Source organism: Rattus norvegicus, chromosome 12 (assembly GCF_036323735.1).
Source record: "Rattus norvegicus strain BN/NHsdMcwi chromosome 12, GRCr8, whole genome shotgun sequence".
Taxonomy (NCBI): domain Eukaryota; kingdom Metazoa; phylum Chordata; class Mammalia; order Rodentia; family Muridae; genus Rattus; species Rattus norvegicus.
In genome coordinates, this window is record NC_086030.1 from 1,848,007 (window position 1) to 1,863,903 (window position 15,897).

General features: G+C 41.0%; 1 long non-coding RNA gene across 2 annotated transcripts in view; it reads right to left on the reverse strand.

Annotated features, from left to right (window-relative positions):
* Positions 1-14,836, reverse strand: part of LOC108348331 (uncharacterized) — a 57,471-nt gene extending 42,635 nt beyond the window's left edge. For both annotated transcript variants that reach the window (XR_010056671.1, XR_010056672.1), the window contains exons 1-3: positions 2,870-14,836; positions 2,269-2,349; positions 1,680-1,872 (exon numbers count right to left, since the gene is read on the reverse strand). This is a non-coding gene — a long non-coding RNA (uncharacterized LOC108348331). The remainder of the gene's footprint in view (positions 1-1,679; positions 1,873-2,268; positions 2,350-2,869) is intronic.
* Positions 14,837-15,897: the final 1,061 nt, after the last annotated feature.

Below are 15,897 nucleotides of genomic sequence, written 5' to 3' on the forward strand. Positions count from 1 at the left end.
ATAGTCTTCATTTTGGGAGATGTCTCTGCACACATAAAAGATATGCTATAAATGGACTCACCCTGTGGGTTCCTCTGAATTAAACAGTCTCTCTACAGCTACACATAGAGAAAAAGTTTCAGTACCTTACAGTTTTCTACCAGGAAAATACTTCGTGTTATTGGAGTAAAATAGACCTGTAATCACCTCTATTGAAGAGTCTGCCACTGTAGCTTTATGAGTAAATGTTCATAACACTGTTTCACTTTTGAATATGAAAAGAGAAACAATGTATAAATGTCCATGATTAGAACACCAGTGCCTGACATTAGTAGAAGTCTGTGTCTGTCACCCCAGCTCAAGGCTACCTACCTCCTTCTGAGAAACATTTCTAAACAGTTTTCTACTATGACTCTCCCTGTTTGAAGTTCAATGACAACTTCCTGTTGCTCCCTGCATCTAGGCTCTCAATTATACCTGTCTTCTCTGTGAAGTTGGAACCAATCAGAGCTGAGAATCTTAGCATGCTCTTCATCAATCAAATGAACATCAATCAAACTTCCCTCAAAAGATTACTGAAAGGCTTGGTGGGCTAACTGAGCCAAAGTATTTATCACAGGGCTGGCCTCTTAGGCTGTCTAAACTGGAGAGTTATCACTAAAGTATTAGAACTGTGTTATAAAACCTAAGTTGTGGTGTCTGTGTGTGTGTGTGTGTGTGTGTGTGTGTGACATAGATCATACATATATGCATACGTGAACATTTTAAGGATGAGGTGACACAGTGCCTATAACTGGTTCTTGCTTCCTTGTACTGGGTTTAGACCAGGCATCCAGACAAGTGCTCTACCATGATTACACTTCCAGCATCTGACTTCTAAATGGTTCATAGAAAAATATATATTAAAAAAATCACAAAATTAATAACTGGTAAATGAGATGAAACTGAAATAGTATTTGATTCTAATTTCTCACTTATTTGAATGTTTAAAAACAAAACAGTAGGGAAGAGGTAAACAAGCTTATATGGTTTCCTGCTTAAGTGTTAAACAGAACTTCTTTGTGCACACCCAGATTTTCATCTTTCTTCTGAGGATTAAAACACAGACACACCCAACTTGAGTGAGAACAGGACAGCTTGTCACCATGGTAGCACTCTCACAGGTGGCTTGCAAGGTTTCCCATTTTACTCAGGACTTCCTTCTCTTCAAACTTAAACTCCACCCCCACCCTCTTCAAACCTGCCTCTCCCCTGAACCCCTGCCTCTGGCTCTGGCTTGCCTGGATGCTGTTTTGTGATTATGCTGATGAGAAATATTTGAATGCAGCACTGGAATGCATAGTTTTTGTAAAATACAAATTGTAGTCTGCCTTGAAGCACATGAAGAAAACACAAGTCAAATTTCTCTTCACCTCAGGATCTGCTTTCTCAAGACAGCCCCATTTGATCATTTGATGTCTTTTTTTTTTTTTTTCCGGAGCTGGGGACCGAACCCAGGGCCTTGCGCATGCTAGGCAAGCGCTCTACCACTGAGCTAAATCCCCAACCCCTTGATGTCTTTTAAAAATGGTTTCCCATCCACATTCAACAAGCTTTATTTCTTTTTTGTGCATTTTAAAAGCACATTTTTTTAATCTTTTAAAGATTTATTTTAAGGGCGTGTGTGTGCTTGGTGCATGTGTAAGTGTGTATGCACTCACATGTCCACACGTGCACTCATTGGTAAATCAAGGGTGGTAGATTCCGTGGAACTGGAGTTACAGCCAGTTGTGAGCCACCAAGGTGGGTGCTGGGAATTGAAATCAGGTCCTCTTCCATAACAATACGTGCTCTTCATGACTGAGCCATCTCTGCACTCCATATTCTCTGATCTTGCTACATTGAATGGGACTTCTACAACAATGAAAAAAATTGGTTGAGAAAAATCCTTAAGTTACTCCTGGTTCCCCGTTAAACTTTGTTTCCATTTATTTACTGATTGGTTGATTGATTGATTGTGCAGATACACATCACAGGTCATGGGCAGCCAGATGGTCAATCTTGGCAGCATGTGCTGCCAACAACCACCCCATTTTCTTTTCCCCTTAGAAATCACATTCTCAGAATTAAGTCCTGTGTCTTTGGACAGTCCTTGCCAAGATGAGCTCTCATCCGTTGCATTTTATCCTCAGTTAGATTTTTTTAATTCCTTAAAGTAAGGACTCTCCCTTCTGCTATATTTTTTGATGACTTAGTCACTGCATTTTTACTGTTTGTGCTTATTGGATGAAAGGGTTAATTAAAAATTACCTTTTCCAGGAAATGGATTCAATTTTTCTGCAGATCAGTCTGGGTGTGCTAGAAGTCCTCGTGATTGTTCTGGAATCATTGCTGTTGGAGGCCAATGCAACAAAAGGAATGTTCTTACTCACACAGCTTTGGGAACAGTAGGCTTGCTGTGGCTGATGATTCGGCAAGTGCTTTACTATAGATTTCCCAATTGAAGATGCACCTGAGAAGCAGGCACCATCCCTGTAGGCTTAAATGACTTCTCACCACCTAGGAACAGGTCCCACCTTAAATTCCTACCTGAGCCAAGTGCATATTCATTTATACAGTTGAAGGCCAGAGTTCACATAAGCCATGCCTTTAGGAAAGACCTACTGAGGCCATGCTAGGCCATAATGAATTTTCCTCAGGGACCTGTAAAGTACTGATTGCCGAATAAGTTCATGCAACATTTAATGGTTACTCTGTACCAATCCCTATGGTATTGGTGACAATAAAATCATGAAGGCTACAACCCTTCCTGGCAAAGACTTTATATTCATGGCTTATGTTTGTGAATGATTTTAAAATTTAATTTCAATAACCTCTATTTTTATTGCATATCATTTTACAATGTGCTTACATTTTCAATGTCCTTATATCCTGACAAATCCAACCAGGCCTGAAGATGTAAGTTAAAGGCACATCTAATCCAGATGCTGATCAGCGTAGCCTGTCTTTCCTTCTTCAGGGGTTCTTCTTTTTCCTACTCATTAATCCCTGTTTCAACCCCTAACACTAGAAAGGAGAGAAACACGGAGAGAGGAGAGAGAGAAATTAGGAAAATCTCTGCATCTAAATTGTTTCTTCTTGACCATGCTACTAAAAAACTTCAACCAACCTCATTAAATGAACAACAGCCACCCTCCCCGCCTAAAGGAGCTCTAGCATTTCTATACCCTCTGAAAACTTCCTAGAATTCCAAACATTACACAATTGTAGAAACTATCTACAGCAGGTAAAACCTTGCCTCTGCTAGAGCATGAGGCAAATCATAGTCAGCTGCTGTGGACAGTCCAAAGAGGTTCCACATCCCCACAACTGGAATTAAAATACAAACATAGTCTTATAATATTCCTGTTTTTAAAAAAGAAAACAAAACTGTCACTACAGATCACCATAGCTTATACAACAGTCTACTGTAGAATATCAGTTGCTTATCCTGGTGGTGCCACGGGTGACTGTGAGCTGCCCTACCAACTGCCCAGCACTGGGAGAGAAGAGAGAAGAGCTCTGGAAGAGAAGATTTCATGTTATGAGTCAGAGAAAGTATCATCAGGAATCAAAGTTCAAAGCACAAGATGTATGGAGATCATTTCATTTCTGCTTTGTCTTGTTGAAATGATATTCCATGAACTATCTGAGGTTGTTGTCAAGTGTTCACAACTGAAAGGCACGAAGCAACAGTAAATTTTACCTTTGCTAAAATGCATTGAATCAGTCATAATGGAAGTGAGTCTTTCTAAAGAGCTTCCACAGTATGTCTATTCTGTTTCCTTTATTCCTACAAAAGATAAATGCTGTGACTTTATTAAATAGAGTGTGCTCAGTGTAAGATAAGTAATCCGTAACCCTTGGCTCACTGTGATTCACAATATCCAATGAATTAGGCAGCGGCAGCCATGAAAACTGAATGCATAGCCCCCAGGTTACTGTGAATGGAACCAAGTAATATAACCTGAGTAAACTGATGGTTGCAAATTTCATAAGGACGTGAAGGCCCACTCCCACTTCTTTATAACAGTCTTGTGAAATGCTCTCACCTAAACATCAAAAGGTCAGGATCCACTGGGCTGAAGAAAATGCAACCTGGTTTGTTTATCCAATGCTTCAGGAACAAAACTCTACAAGATTCCCAAGGTGGGTTTGGTGTCCATTAACTGGCTGCTCTTAGCCACCTTGTTCTCCAAAGGCCATGTGGTTTAGGATGCGGTAGGGTAGACCATGAGCTGCATGTTACTTAAACATTATCTCAGAGGTTGTGGAGTTGACAACTGGAAATCTGTAGGGCAAACCATCAGGCTGATTTCTTCTCCAGGAAGGCGTGGTTTGGCTGTTAGTGTTAGCTGAGGACCAGCCAGATTTCAAGATGATTTTTCAACACTTAAAGTGACCTGATGTGTACATCTAGGAAAGACCCTCACAGCAAGACTTAGATGAATATCTGGGTATTATAGCCTACCCAAGTCAACAGATAAAATATACTGGATACAGCTACTTCAGGAACTGTGAGCTAAAACAAACCCTTCCTCCTCTAAGCTGCTTTCGCCAGTCTATTTTATAATAGAACAGGTATAAAACTAAAGCAATGAGTTTTAACCAGCTTACATCTTATTTAATTTAATCAGGTTAAAATCTTACATATGATGTCAAAGGACATCATAAAGAAAGTAAAAAGAAAATTGAAGGATAATATGCCTAAATTAAACATCTGGTAAGAAAATTGCATTCAGAATGTGTAAAGAATACATACCCCTTGATTTGACAAGATAACCCTGTTTTAAAATAGAAACTACCGTATGAAAATATGATCAACATTATTATTCATCAAGGAGAGGTAAATCAAAATCACAGTGAGATACGATCTCATCCCTGCCAAGGTGGCTGAGATAGAAACACAGACAATAACCGGTATTGGCAAGGATGTGGAGAAATAAAGTCCCATGAATTACTCAGAGATCCGTAAAGCGAAACAGTGATTTTGGAAAATGGTTTTTCCAATTTCCAAAACATCGAAATATAAGTTCACCCTGCAAATCACTTCCCCAAATCAAAACCACACACACACACACACACACACACACACACACACACACACACACACACACACACACAACTTATAAAAGTTTTTACTTACCATACTTCATAATAGCTAACCAGTGGAAACAGCCCAAAGGTTCGAAAGATGAATGGTAAAATGTGGTATACATGCAGTGTGGTAATAAGCAATGAAGTATAAACTAAACCATGGATGGACATTAACATGTCTGTGCTAAGATGCCGTCACAGTATATGATTGCATTTACATGAGAAATCCATGATGAAAACATCTTTAAAGACCAGAAGTGGGTTGGTATATCAGGGGCTGTAGGGATGTGGACTGATACTGCTAAGAGGTATGGGCTTTCTTTGGGAAAGATGAAAGTCTTTGAAATCAGTATTGAGCACATGGCTGTGAAAGAACTAATACCCACTGAATGGCTTATAAGAACAAATTTTGTAGACATGAATTATGACTCAAATCTGTTTGGGAAAAAATGAAGTCTGCATCCTGCTGCAGCTTTATTTTTGTGATGGTTTTCAAAAACGTCAGAAATCCACAAAATTTGAGATTTAAAGTTATTTATCTTTTCTTGAGACACATCTGCTCCTAACAGTTACCCTTTGGTTGGATGAACGAAGACTTTGAACATCTCTACCTTCAGGCGAGGCAATACTTTGTGGCTAGACAGACACTGGACAAAACTGCCTGTTTCATCTCCAGACTGATACTGTCCAGAAAAGGACAAATTATGCAGAGGGGTTGACTGATAAGCCCTGCTGACAAGATGGGGTGATCAGCCCTTTCGAATCTGCATTTCAACAGTTGGTCAGTTGATTTTGGGCCAGAAGGCTGAAGACTTGAGCTCACATGTTGCGAACAGGGGCCTGTGCTAGTGGAGATTTGTCTCTACAACCTCTCAGTTGTGGAAGCCGTGTGAGGCTTCCTATGTGTATAGCTATTTGGTCGTTCTGAGATTTCTGACAGGGTTGAAGACTGACTATAGACTCATAGCCTGTCAGGCTGTTTAACTCTGAATGTGCATACTTTATTGGATGGTTATCAGATAGTATACAAGCTATCCAAGATATAATATAGATTGTAAGCCTTTCTGAAGCTGGAATGGAAAACCAAAAGTTCTGTTAAACTGATAGAGTGTATATGTATATTTGTGTGTGTGCATATGTGTGTGTCTGTATGTGTGTGTGTGTCTATATATATATATATATATATATATATATATATATATATATATATATATATTGCAACCAAAAGTAGATAAGATTTATGAGGCTAAGGAGTGCATGAGGACAGGAGCCTGCTATAGAGATCTACTGGGAGGCACACACAAATCATGTCAATTACAGAGGCGAATGCTAGCAATAAATCTTTGAGGTGAGAACTGGACCCAATATGGAGGAATTAGAGAAAGGGTTAAAAGAGCTGAAGGGACTTGCAACCCCATAAGAACAACAATGCCAACCAACCAGAGCTCCCAGGGATTTAACCACTACCCAAGGACTATACATGTACCAACCCATGATACAAATGCTTATGTAGTAAAGCATGGTCTTATTGTGCACAAATAGGAGAAATGATTGGTCTTGTTTAGGTTGAACCCCCAGTGTAGGGGAATGTCAGAGGTAGGGAAAGGGGGTCAATGGGAAGGGAACACGTTATAGAAGAAGGGGAGTGCCTGGTATAAGGGGACTTATTTCTGGGAAAACAGGAAAGTGAATGAAATTGAATAACATTTCAAATGGAAATGAAAAAATATCCAAGAACAAAACAAAACAAAAAAATAAAACAAAAAACAAAAATCGCATTTACAGCTTTAAAAAAAAAAGCCACAATCAGGAAACATAGAATTCTATGACTTTGGATTTCTTCAAATAATTTCGGGATCCAGTTCAGATCTGGGTCCAGGCTGGACCAATTAGGTTCCTGCCTATGTATCCGGAGGCACTGTCCAGTTTCCTCTTGGGCCAGGAATGTGGGCAGAGGTGGGCAGAAGTGGCGTTCTGTCCTGTGGTAAGGATCGTCCAAACTTCTGGGTGTTCTGCTCTCTCCAAAACAAAATTTGGGTGCTGGATTCCTGATTGCTTTTAATCTCCCTTATCCCATGTTTTTATTTCCTGGGAAATATTACAGAAAACCTGATGTATATCCCATTAATTTATTCAACACTGTCATCCACAAAAGAGCATAATTAAGTGGTACCTAAATATTTGACAACAAGGATTGCATGATGAACATGGTATTCACAGAGTTGGCAACACAGTCTACAGAGAAAGAATAATTGCCTTTGTATCTCAGTCTGACTGAGAAGTAATTATGATGCCCAGTTCCCATGAGAATGCAGAGATCCATCCCTCTCTGACAGCTGTGGGACTTCAGATGGTGACACCACACCTCAATAAAGGAGGTTCTTAAGAGTGAAGAGTTTGAGATCACTGTTTTATTTAAGAGAATACATCCAATATACTCAATTGTAACCAGATGCACATAGGAAATGTATACAGTTTATATCCTTATCAAAATAGTGAATCAACTGCAAGAATAAAACAAAAACAAATAAATAACAAACTTTCAAATGAATACAAGAAAAACCAAAGAACCAAAATAATCAAAACTCCAACCAAAATCTAAACAGAGGAATTGTGCTAAACATTCTTTTGCTGCTCATTTTGCAGAACAGACTTATAGCCTGTGGTTGACCTTGGAACGTAGTAGACAAGCAGTTACTGATGGTAATAATCTTTTCAAGTGGAATGTAAGGAGGTCTCTTCTGTTGGAGTGGGGTATGAAGGACAAGGCCATCCAATACCGAGTATAAAATACATTACAGTCTTGGTCTCAACGTATTTCCAAGGTTCTGGACTGATCTCCTTGAAATTCTTCTGGATGACCTATCAGGACAAGTACAAAATTGGATAGGTAGACTCTTCCTAGATGCCCACCATCTCTTAATTGATGTGCATCAGGTCTTCTCAGAGTCCCTCCAAATGTGCACTCTTTCTGGGGAGAGGTGAGATGAAAGGACAGTCTATTCAATCCAAAGAAATCAAACTAAAGGAGGAAAATGCAGGCCACTATTGCGATGGATAGTAGGGATGAGATGCAATAGTGGTGTATTTGCTGTGGACATTTAGTACTACTCCTATAGCACTTCTCTCCAAGGGAGAACTTGTCCTGGTCTGTACCATGTTTGACTTTCTGCTGGAGAATTTCAGACCTAGCAGAGCAAGGGAAAAGGGGGTTACTGAGGGATTGTCTATTCAGCTCTCCCTAAAACAGCAGCTCTATTCAGTTGGACAATCCAGCATGACCTGTCAGCTGAGGTCATTCCCTGCATCCCCAAGTGTCATAGAGTACCTGGGCTTGGATTTATATCTCAGCTTTTAAAAACTGCTAGAAACTGGACTGTGAACTATACACTGTACTAGTATTAAAAGAAAAATTAGCATATTTTTCAAAGGTCCAGGTATATTATGTTGAATAATAACACTGTAACTATGTCTGAACCTGAGTTCAAGAGAGATATGACCAACCTAGAATACAGTTTGCATGCATTAGAGAGAACCTGACTAGAATTGAAGTGAAGATTACGATTATTTTGGCAGTGAAGGAACCTGCGTACATCCCATTTGTAACCGCTCTATCTGCAAATACACAGGAAAACCATCTCACATCAAATCCATGGGCACTGCATAGATCCTGTTATCACTGAGAATGTTCTCCATGCATATCTTCCAAGCATACACATGGAACATTAAAGGTGATTGTGATGAAGAAACATAACAGCACACCTGTAAGACTATCATTATTGTAATGCAATTTGTCAGAGGACAGAGGAGAAAATATCCCCAGATCTTATCAGAGAGTTCACAGGAAGAAAGAAGTACAAAATACGAAGAAATCCTGAGGATCATACATATTGTTCCATGAACAAAATTCACATAAACTGTTCCAGAATAATACTCTGAGTAGTTCTTTAGCTGCCTGAGGGTGAAAACCATGTCAGTGGTCAGCCACCCAAAAAGGATAGTTGTATAGGGACAGGAAATCCAATTGGCTACTTTCTGCCAGCCTGTGTTCCTACCTGATCTCAAAGATATCTGAATGCTTCTGCATTGTTTCTCCCAAGTCACTTTCCTGGGTGATCAGTTCTTTCTGCTTCAGAGTGTCCTGCATTCTTTCCTCTAATCCTTCCTTATTCTGGTCATCAGATGAGTGTACTGTCAATGGAACCATGCATGCATGTGTGCACACACAAACACATGCACAGACACACTAATACCAACTCTCAAACACACAAGACAGTTGTGTTCACACAATATAAGCATAGTACAATGCAGTCAAGTGTTTACTGTCCCAGTTAATCTTTAATGTAATGATTCCCCAGGATACTCTGGAAGCATAAAAACAAATATTGAGTGGGATATGTACATAGCGGCCGTAGCCTATACACAGCTCAGTCAGTGATGTATTGTCATCTCGTAAAATGACATAGAATTCAGGTTCTTGCATATTGCCCAATCTGGCTTATCAAGTTCCCAAGGCTGTGTAGAGCAGGTTGTTTCCCAGCAAAGAATCATATATTCGTGGTGGACTAGACTTTTGTTTTTGTTCACTGTTTCAGACTTTCCCCAAAGTGTGCAGCTTCTTTTAATAGGAGCTCTCATTACCACAGCCTGACTGACTTCATGCCCAAAGCTATGCCCCCAGAATCATAGGAAATCTCCATATCCAGAATCCAAATGAACAATTTTTCTCCCTATAATGTGATTGTGTCACAGATATTTGGGTTAAGTAAGTAAATGCTTACATGGATTTTCTTACACTGAATCATAATCCATTGAAGGGCTCCAACCTATGTTGCATTTTCCCTCCGTGGCTGACGGACATCTGGAGAGTTTCTCCTTCAGGGCTACACTAGGGATCACTACAACCCTGATGTGCCCTAGTTGCAATGGCAACACCTCCTCCTTGACGTGGAATCTCTGTGTCAACTAAAACTTCTGTTCCACTTTATGAACATGGCTTCTCATAGGCCTACCTGTTCTTACACTCCCAGACCCATCTGAAGGTCCTCATTTCTCCTAACCCCATTGAGGCTGAACTTTACTCAGAAAAAAATGATTTTGATTAACAGCACTTGCAGAATGCTACACAGATAACATAGGGGAGTGCTTTAGATTATTTGTGCACCTAAAGGGGCTCCTGAAACTGCCCTGTTCCTGTACCATAGCATAGCTATGGACCTTTTGCTGGATGACGATACAACTCCAAGCAACTCAAATTCTCAATGAATAAAGTCCAAGCCAAACTCCCAGCTGAAGTTGTAACTGTGCCAAGATAGCTGGAAAGAAATGGTAACAGGCAATTTGGAAACCAACCTTGGAGAAGACACAGTGAGTGACATAAACTTCCAGTCACCTTTCACAATTAGTGAAGAAAAGAGAAGCAACGTAAACTCATGGACTTTAAAGAGAAGTCTTGCCCTTACCTCCCTGTATTCCATTCCTTTGATGTGCTCCAAAGGATTTCAATACAGATCAGTAGTTTTGCCCCTAATCACTTGAAAATCTAAATTTACAGGTGTTTTTGTGCCATTTCGGGGGGGTTGCTTTCTAAAGGACTTTATTGTCCTACTTCTATACCATAATAAAAAGGGACCTGCAAGTTCCAGGACTGTACCATTTGTTAACACTGTGAAACACGACTCACTTGAACATATTTTCCACCCTCCCCCAGACTTCACAAGATAAACATGTTACAATTTTTTGAAAACTGAATAAATTGCTAACTTAAGGGTCCTTTTGCTGTACAGAGCTAGATGGAGATGTCAAATGATTAGGTAGCTGCATTTCATGTTTCATGGATGTAAAGTGAACACTTAGAGTACTTTTCTCATTAAACGTGGAAATAGAGGGAAACACACGTTCACTACTGCACAAACACACAAACATGAACAAGCATTCACACACTTACACACGCACACACAAACACACAAACACAAACACACACACATCCACACACACTGACAAATGAAAACTTTGCTTTTATGCAGCATATTTCTGTTGAGTGAGGAATTAGTGGGAGCTACGCTGTGTACAAGTCTTTTAGACTCAAGCAGGCTGTGCTGCCCTGGCCTGTACTCATTTCCACTTCAGGAGACCTTTCTATGCAGATACTTGACTGGTCCTACAAGTAAGTTACATGTTCTGCGCAGATAGCCTAAACAACACAACATCAACTTCCCAAGAGAGAGATTTCTAGGAAAAGACTCCATCAAGCTCTATGTTGACTCTTCGTAGGCCCCTCACTAACACTACCCTGTTTCCTTCATAGAAGACTTTGAAAACATCAGAAGAAAACAGTGACTTATAGTCACTTACCAGGAACTTTTCATCACATTAGAGTTCAGGTGATATTAAAACAACCTCAATTGCAGTCAGAAAAAGGCTAGAGAAATAACCTACACTGACTTTTCTTAAATGCAGCACTGTGTAAAATATGTGAGGGAATCTATTCCTAAAAGAATGCCATGCCCATGACATAGTCAGCAAAGCAATGTCAGCTGAGGGATGCACTACAGGATTCCATGCATGATTGTCAGCGCCAGCACCAACACAGTACCGAAAATTGGGCGAAAGCCTACGGGATGAAAGAAACACACATACACACACACAGGTTATCGTGTCAAGCCAGGAGAGGAAGAGAGAGGAAGAGAGATAGAGATAGAGAGAGAGACAGAGACAGAGGAAGAGTGGAAGAGCGAGAGTGAGGAAGAAGAGTGAGAATCTCCTGTAGCTTTATTCACCACTTATATACCCAAGTCTCCAGGTAGAAAATAACTGGGAAGCACAGTGGGAAACCCTGGCTCATGACTACCTGGCTCGTGACTTCGGTAACAAAAGACTGACTAGGAGACCTGAATTAATTAGGGAGAAATCCAAGAAGATCAGCCTAAATCTCAAGGATAAAGGCTGAGGAAGCAAAAGGCAGAAGTAAATTGACCACCACCCAGGTGTGGTCCAGGTGTGTCAGTTCCACATGCATCAGCCGGGCTCAGCAGAGGTCATGCAGTGGAGACACCGGGTGTTTACTACTTGGTCTTTTCTTCCTGTGTCATAAACACATGGGAGAGGCCTCTGTCCAACAATCCCATGACTTTTACTGTGGCCATGCAGTTACAAAGCAGCCAGGCCCAAATCCAATATGGCTCACTGCATCTCCCCCGTTACTCTTTTATAAAAGACCATTAGGTGGAAGTAGTGGTCTGAGAGAGATCAGACATGCCTCACAGAGTGCCCAGCTCGGCCATGGCGAGCCACTCTTGCAGTTAGGACTGCAACCCAATGGCTATGAATGAACTTATGCTGTAACACACCGTTCTGGGCTATACGTGTGTGTTTATTGGGGGAGAAACTGGGCAGAGGAGCATTTGACTGGCCCGTACATTTAAACGGGATGTAGCCACCTCTGTCTTAGGATCGACCTCTCAAACCCCAGCCTTATCCGTCATAGGATCACCTTGTCACCCCCAAGGTTCCTGTCTTAGATTGGTCAAGGGTCAGAGGAAGTTGCCCGTCCCTGAGGATAGCTACAGTGGATCATCCTCTCATTCCTCTTACTTTACCCCAGGGGCGAAAGAGCAGGGGCCAGATGGCATTAATTTAAGAGATTGTGGAAGTTGAGCCTCTCCCGATAAGTAGTGGGCACCTCATCTGGTTCTCCTCAGCTGCTACCACCAAGGGCCGTAGTCAAGCTGCTCCTATAATAAAATTTAGAATTTCCAATTGTTAGCAACTACTCCAGAAAGTTCACCCACTGTGCTTGCCTAACAATAGATTGGGGGAGGGTAACTCCAGACACTGCAGACACAATGGCTGCAGCAGTAATGGCTGCTACAATAGCAGCGAAAATGCCAAGGTCTTTCCCAGGACAGTTCAGGATCGGTCATTCTTCTCTGGAACAACCAGCAGACAATGGAACCATTTCTGAGATCTGCACAACCAGGGCAGAGTTCCCCAGTCCACAGCAGCTTCACACAGATGGCATTCCTGTGAAGCTACAGACTGCAAGATAACAACACCAGTCAAGGCAGCAAGAGTCACCAGGGGAATGAGGGGGGCAGGGGTAACAGCTGGAGTCCAGTCTTCTCCAGCAATCAGCAGTGCACAGAGGGTTGGAGCGCAGGCCGCAGTGGGATGGGACACAATGACTGCAGCAACGCCAGAATTTCTGTGATGACAAAAGATGAGGGGGAATCCTCCGTCTTCCTCTAAGGGCACAGGAATGACTCCAGGAACCCGAACCATGAGAGCTGAATCTTCATGCTCCCAGGATCAGCATGTCTCACCAGCCACTCAGGCAGCTGGCACACTCCTGTAGCATCCTGTAGAAAAAACACAAAGATTCCCTCTTCCCCATATAAAATACCTGGACAGGATCATGCCAATATGTGGATCTTTCTATTTCACCTAGGCAGAAGTATGCCTAGTTGTAGGGTGCCATAAACCTTGGCATTCAAATTTTAAAATTGAAATAAAAAGAGTATTATTTAGCATACAGGGATAACTCCCCCTTTTTATTTATTGAAATTTTGTTAAAATATTATTTATTAAGATAAGTCCTCGAGGATTAAATTGAGGACGCTGAGTATTTATAACTTGACTTGTTTACCAAATTATTGTTTTGGTGATATAAAGAATGAGATTTTTTGACTAATTGTTTCTATGTAAGGCCTATAATCTGCCTGGTATCATTGTCCTCCCTTGCTAAGGGGTCCAGGCAATCCAGTTTGAGTTCTTAAATGGCCTATAAAGGAACAGTACTTAGTGCTCTTAACCACTTAGCCATCTCTCCAGCCCCTCACCAGCTTTATTTGCCTAAACATAAGCATTAATTAGAAATGTCAAATCCTGTAAACAAGGTCCAGATTTAGCCTTATTTAGAAATCCCTGAGTTGGCAGGGTGAGGCTGGGCATTGAAAGTAAGCAAATGGAGTCTTCCTCTTTTCGTGAGGGTGTGTTATCAACTCCATTACCATTTTCAAAGAGCTGGGTCTATGGTTTTGTTTAGTTCTCTGAGCCAGAGCACTGAAAGGACAGTGAGTTGTCAGACAATTTACACTGAAATCATCACTCACTGATTTCATGTAGAAAACTTGCCTCTAGCAAAGTATTAAGTAATTGAAATCAATTGTAAACCACAAGCCACACATTGGCTATCTGTATATGAATTGAAAGCTTGATTTTTTAACATTTAAAAACAGTGGCTACAGGACATAATCTAATAATCTGTGCTGAAGCAGCAGAAACTCAAGAGAATAAGCACGTGATCCAATCATAAATGTAGCCTTTTCATTAGATGAAACACCTATAAATACAGTAAGCGCATTTTCTATGGGTTGCATGAACAATTTACAGTAAATCCAAAAGCATGCAAAGAGTAAAATTATCAATTTTGCCTGAAAAATTTGTATAAGTGATTGGTTAGGCCAAATATCAGTATTTTGTAATAACCAATTTGATTGATGTTTGGAATAAGGTATGTTTCACCAGGTTTCTTTTTAAAATACTTCCATGACTCTAGCCTACAATTCTGTATTAACACAACTGAAGCTATATCTCCAATGAGGAAAACAAAGTTAAGTCCTCTGGTAAGGTGAGGTACTTTGGCAATTAACATATCCTTAGAAGCTTAAAATTAGTTTTAAATATTCTTTTTTTTTTATTAACTTGAGTATTTCTTATATACATTTCGAGTGTTATTCCCTTTCCCGGTTTCCGGGTAAACATCCCCCTCCCCCCTCCCCTTCCTTATGGGTGTTCCCCTCCCAACCCTCCCCCCATTGCCGCCCTCCCCCCATAGACTAGTTCACTGGGGGTTCAGTCTTAGCAGGACCCAGGGCTTCCCCTTCCACTGGTGCTCTTACTAGGATATTCATTGCTACCTATGGGGTCAGAGTCCAGGGTCAGTCCATGTATACTCTTTAGGTAGTGACTTAGTCCCTGGAAGCTCTGGTTGCTTGGCATTGTTGTACTTTTGGGGTCTTGAGCCCCTTCAAGCTCTTCCAGTTCTTTCTCTGATTCCTTCAATAGGGGACCTATTCTCAGTTCAGTGGTTTGCTGCTGGCATTCGCCTCTGTATTTGCTGTATTCTGGCTGTGTCTCTCAGGAGCGATCTACATCCGGCTCCTGTCGGTCTGCACTTCTTTGCTTCATCCATCTTGTCTAATTGGGTGGCTATATATGTATGGGCCACATGTGCGGCAGGCTCTAAATGGGTGTTCCTTAAGTCTCTGTTTTAATCTTTGCCTCTCCCTTCCCTGACAAGGGTATTCTTTTTCCTCATTTAAAGAAGGAGTGAAGCATTCACATTTTGATCATCCGTCTTGAGTTTCGTTTGTTCTAGGGTTCTAGGGTAATTCAAGCATTTGGGCTAATAGCCACTTATCAATGAGTGCATATCATGTATGTCTTTCTGTGATTGGGTTAGCTCACTCAGGATGATATTTTCCAGTTCCAACCATTTGCCTACGAATTTCATAAAGTCGTTGTTTTTGATAGCTGAGTAATATTCCATTGTGTAGATGTACCACATTTTCTGTATCCATTCCTCTGTTGAAGGGCATCTGGGTTCTTTCCAGCTTCTGGCTATTATAAATAAGGCTGCGATGAACATAGTAGAGCACGTGTCTCTTTTATATGTTGAGGCATCTTTTGGGTATATGCCCAAGAGAGGTATAGCTGGATCCTCAGGCAGTTCAATGTCCAATTTTCTGAGGAACCTCCAGACTGATTTCCAGAATGGTTTTACCAGTCCGCAATCCCACCAAC